The sequence below is a fragment of the Aethalodelphis obliquidens genome, unplaced genomic scaffold, assembly GCF_003676395.1.
Source record: "Aethalodelphis obliquidens isolate GAN/ISIS:26980383/991018 unplaced genomic scaffold, ASM367639v1 scaffold49, whole genome shotgun sequence".
NCBI lineage: Eukaryota > Metazoa > Chordata > Mammalia > Artiodactyla > Delphinidae > Aethalodelphis > Aethalodelphis obliquidens.
The window spans coordinates 7,719,022-7,725,021 of NW_020837993.1; positions in this window are offsets into that span (position 1 = coordinate 7,719,022).

Genomic DNA, 6,000 nt, shown 5'->3' on the forward strand with positions numbered 1-6,000 from the left:
GGGGACTATCACACTTCAAATTTTGTGTTTAACTTCATTATATAGTCATTTATTTACTTTTCCATTCAATAGAAAAAGCACACAATGTCTTTTGGTTTCTGTAGGGGACATAAAGATAGATATAACATAAACCGACAAGAGTTTGCATCCTACTAGAGTAGATCAGGCAGCAAACAAATATAAAATAAGATAACAAATGCAGAGTGTCATAACCAAGGTGCTTACCAACTTCTATGACAGTTTGAAGGATGATATCATTTGAATGGTGTCTTAAATAAGAGTTAAGAATGGAACCCACAAAGATATCTGTATAATGTTCCAGTAGAACATAGAAAACAAAAGACCGAAGGAACAAAATATGTGCAAGGAATGCCAGTACATTTGATCTGACAATTACAAGAAGGGGCACAGAGGAGAATGGCCAGGGAGAAAAGACAAAAATGACATGATCACCTGGAATTGAGGAAAGGTGAAGCCAGAATATCTGAATGGATTGAATGTCTTTGGTCCTGTCAGGAGTTGGGTATCCTCCAGCTCCTACAAGTATCCTAGTATCACTGAAATGTTTTTTCTTAAGATGAAGAGCCTTCCAGCCTCATAGACTGAGAAGCAAATCATTATTTATAGATCAAAAAAATTAAAGTCCTTATACAGGATTTTTGATTATCTAATCCTATGAGATTTCCCATTTATAAATTAAAAGAAAATGAATACCCAATCATGGCTTCCCTCTTCCGATGTTAGAGCGTTAATTCAGAGAACGTGTCCTGCCATGTCTCTGGGCTCTGATTCCTACCAAGCAATCAACTTTGACTTTCTATAATGCTTCCCCACAGCAAATGCTAGCATAATGATCTGCTTGGCTATTATGGGTTTTATTAAGTTTATTCATGGGCATCATGTTTAACATACTGTTTTTTAAGGTATGTTTAGAGTTATTCAAACCTGAGAAATTGAAACTGAATGTATCAATGAAGTAGAAATTGTGGCTTAAAATACTGATGACCAGGGCTTCCCTGGTGGCGCAGTGGTTGAGAGTCCTCCTGCCGATACAGGGGACATGGGTTCGTGCCCCAGTCCGGAAAGATTCCACATGCGGCGGAGCGGCTGGGCCCATAAACCATGGCCGCTGAGCCTGCACGTCCGGGGCCTGTGCTCCACAACGGGAGAGGCCACAGCAGTGAGAGGCCCACGTACTGCAAAAAACAAAACAAAAACAAAAACTAATGACCCATATTAACAAATTTAGAAGCATAGAAATCAGACAAAATACATTCTCAGAAAACAATGGAATTAAAGTAAAATTAATAAGAATATAATTAGAAATTAATAAAAATTAAACAAAATCCATGGCTTTTTAGAAATCCATAGGTCAAAAAGAAGTCACAAGAGAAAATAAAAAATTTTTTGAACTGTATGAAAATAAAAATGCATCTTATCAAAACTTGTAGAATATAATGAAAGCAGAGCAGAGAGGGAGATTTATAGCATTAAATAAGTATACTAGAAGAAGAGAAATATCTATAATTAATAACCTTAGCTTCTGTTTTAGGAACCTAGAGAAAGAAGAGCAATTTAAATAATCAGTAGGAAAGGAATATAAATAAGAACAAAAATTGAAAACAGGAAAGCAATACAGAAAAATCATCTGGTTTTTTGAAATTTTAAGAAAAAAGAGAAAAAACCTCTTCTCAGGCTAACCAAGAATAAAAGAGGAAACAACAGAAATTATCAATATCAGAAATGAAAGAGGGGCCATTACTATGGTTTCTATGGGCACTAAAAGACTAAGAAAGAAATACAGCGAGAAAATTTATGTCCACAAATTTCCTAACCTAAATGAAATGGACTGACTTCTTAAAAGAGAAAAACTATCAGTACTTACTCAAGAAAATAAATAGGTAACCTGAAAATCCCTAAATCTATTAAGGAAATTATATCAGTAATTTATAGCCTTCAAAAAAAAAAAAACAAAAACAAAAAGCACCCATGCCCAGATGGTTTTACTGGTGAGATCTGCTACATATTTAAAAAGAAAATAATACCAATTCTCCACAATCCTTTCCAGAAAATAGAAGAAGAAGGAGCCCTTCCCACCTCATTCTATGATGTCTGCATTACCCTAATGAGGTAATTATCACTATCCTAATACCAAAACCAAACAAAGACATTACAACATAGGAAAACTATGGACCAGTATCTTTCATGAACATAGGTACAGAAGTCTCAACAATACATTAGCAAATCAAGTACAATACTTTTTAAAAAATAATTATGCATCATAACCAAGTGGGATTTATCCTAGATATGCAAGGCTGATCCAACATCAAAAAATCAATCACTGACATCAACAGGATGTGTTGGTAAAATCATATAATCATATCAAGTGATGCAGAAAAATATTTAACAAAATCTAACACTATTCATGACAAAAAACACTCATTAAACTAGGATTAGAAGGGATCTTACTCACTTAATAGAAAAATTACACAAAGCTTACAGTTAAAATCATATTTACTGGTGAGAGGCTAGATGCTTCCCCTCGAGATCAGAATAAGGCAAGGATGTCCTCTCATCACTCCTATTCAACATCACATCCAGAAGTTCTAGCTAGTTCAATAAGACAAGAAAAAGAAATAAACAGTACATAAATAAGAAAGGAAGAAATAAAACTATTTTTATTTGCAGATGACAGGATCATCTATGTATATAAATTGCAAAGAATCTAAAAACAAACAAAAACCAAAAACTCCTAGAACTGATAAGTGAGGATAGCAAGGTCTTGGGATACAGGTGAATATATAAAAGTCAATTTAATTCCTACATACCAACAATAAATAATCAGATATGAATATTTTAAAATACCAAAACAAAAATAGAAGTATTCAGCTAACAAAATATGCACAGGATCTATATATGGAGAATGACAAAACACAATGAAAAAAATCAACAAAGATCTAAAAAAGTGGAGAGATATTACCTGTTCATGAATTGAAAGATTCAGTAATGTTAGCATTTCAAATCTACCCAATGTGATTTAGAGATTCTGGACAATCCCAATCAAGAATCAAAATCCTAGCAAACTGTTTTGTATATATTGACAAACTGCTTCTGAAGTTTATATGAAAAGGCAAGAGACCTATAATAGTCGACACAATTCTGAAGAAGAAAAGCAGTTAGAGGACTCACACTATCTGATCTAAAGCTTAATATAATGCTATAGTGTTCACGAGAGCATGATATTTGTGAAAGGAATAGATACATAGATCAATGGGAAGAATAGAGAGCCCAGAAGTAAACCCATACAAATATAGTCAACTAATTTTTTTTGACAATGATGCAAAGGAAATCCAATGGTTCAAGGATAATTTTTTCAACAGATGGTATGAGAATAATTGGCTGTCCATATGCAAAAAGATAAATAAGGAAATAAAGAAAGAAGAATTTTCTCCCGAAGAGGGCAGCATGGAAAGAAGGAAAAACTAATAACTTTACAGTAGAGAAATCTAATGAGTCATGTTGATAGTAGATACCCTTGATAAGATGTGGTGAGAAGGGCACTCTTTCTCTGTTGTCTTCCTGCCCAAAACCTGTAATTCTAGTTTAACCACAAGAAAAACATTAGGCAAATCCTAATTGAGCAGCATTCGCTAAAATACCTGACCAGTACTCCTCAAACTTGTAAGGTCATTAAACAGAGGAAAATCTGCTTTATGAGAAAAAATGTCACAGCCTGGTATAAAAAGGACTTTAGGTAAAAAAATTTTAAATTCTGGTAAAGCGTAATTTCAGTTAATTATAACGTATCAATATTGATTCATTAATTGTGACAAATTTATCACAATAAGGTAAGATGTGACTCATAGGGAAAACTGGGTATGGGGTTCATAGGTTCATAGGTTCATCTTTTCAATTTTCTATAAATTTCTGTTTCAAATATCAAAAGGAAATTGTGATGAAGACTCACTTCTTTCAAGCAAATGATTAAATTATTTTTGCTTTTCCCTTAGTCAATCTTATGAAGTACTCAATTTATTTTTCTCTACACTGAATGAATAAAAAAGTGAATAATTGAATAAATAAATGCTTTAAAAGAAAACTTGAATTTTGAAAAAAATTAACTGATGACTGTAACCTTTACCATGGTGACCCAACCAAGATATTGTTCATGAGGGGGCCTTTCTGAACAAGCAGCTAGTTCTCTAAACAATATATTTAGCACACAAATAAAAAAAGTAAGTTGTAGTTTCTTATTTCCACCCAGAAAATCTGGCATAAAACCTTTACAATAGATTCTATTGTTATTATAATAAAAAGTTGGTGCCAAACACCCTATCTTTATTAACAAAAAAAAAAAAAAATCAATTACTATATTAAGAATATAAAAAGAAAAGAGAAATGTTATAGACAAATAAGAAAGCATTATTGCAATGGATCTAGTGATTTTGTCCCATTACTCCTTTTCAGGAATAACTTGAAGTACAATCAGGAGCTCAAGTGGAAGTGAGAAATTTTCATCATCTTGTTCTGGTCATTGAAAATCTCCCAGTGGCTAATAACTCAGAAAATGCATTCATTCATTCAACACAGTTTCCTGATCATGTATTATAACACAGGTACTGTAGTTTGATCTTGGTATTAAAAAATGGAGCCCAACAAATGTTCTCAAAGAGTTCCTGAGTATTCACTGGTAATGCTACAATATTTTCAGAAAAGGAGACCAAACCCAGGTCCAAAGAAAGCAAGGAGCTTGGAGGATGAGGGAGTCTTTGGCCATCAGGGAGCCAAGAAAGTGGTGAGAATAGAAGAGAAGCCTTAGATTGTATTATGTCACTCCTAATTCATGCAGTGCTGAGTTCCTGCTTAGCAGTAACTCCTGTGCGTGTGTGACCACTACTCTTCCCGGGAACTGGTCTGGCTTTTCCTCTCCTGGTCTAGGTTATAATGGTAATGTGCAAAGTCCCTTAAAGGAGTTTCTGGTTCTCACACAGCAGTGATGATCAAATAGATACATTTACTTTTTAAATTATGTTGTATTTTTTTCTACATGTATATCTTCTGGATGAAAAATGTAAATCTGTTCAAAATGCTATCTGGGGCTTCCCTGGTGGCTTAAGAATCCGCCTGCTATTGCAGGGGACACGGGTTCGAGCCCTGGTCTGGGAAGATCCCACATGCTGTGGAGCAACTAAGCCCATGCGCCACAAATACTGAGCCTGCGTTCTAGAGCCCGTGAGCCACAACCACTGAGCCCACGTGCCACAACTACTGAAGTCCATGTGCCTAGAGCCCGTACTCCACAACAAGAGCAGCCACCACCTTAGAAGCCTGTGCACCACAACAAAGAGTAGCCCCTGCTCTCCACTACTAGAGAAAGCCCACACACAACGAAGACCCAATACAGCCAAAAATAAAAATAAATAAAATAAATAAATTTATTAAAAAAAAAACACACTATCTGATGGATTGTTTGCCAATAGTGAATTTGTTAAATAAAAATGTTCTTACAGGTTACATGTACAATTTTTTTTAATAAGTTTATACCCTCTGATACCAAGGTTTTACTTGTAAAGAACTATCCTCTGGAGTCAAACATAAATATTTAACATATCAGAAGACTTGATAATAGTAAAAATGTTTTTCAAAAAAACTGAATTTGCAACTTGAAGAGAATAGTTAATTATATTATCATGGTAAATTAGGAAATCTTCAAATATCTTGTTTTCAAAGAATATGTAAGACACGATGATATTTCAAGACATGATGTTAAAATTCAACACTCATTTATGATAAAAACCCTCCAGAAGGGGCTTCCCTGGTGGCACAGTGGTCGAGAGTCCGTCTGCTGATGCAGGGGACACAGGTTCATGCCCCAGTCCAGGAAGATCCCATATGCCATGGAGCAGCTAGGCCCCTGAGCCTGTGCGTCCGGAGCCTGTGCTCCGCAACGGGAGAGGCCACAACAGTGAGAGGACTGCATACTGCAAAAAAAAAAAAAAA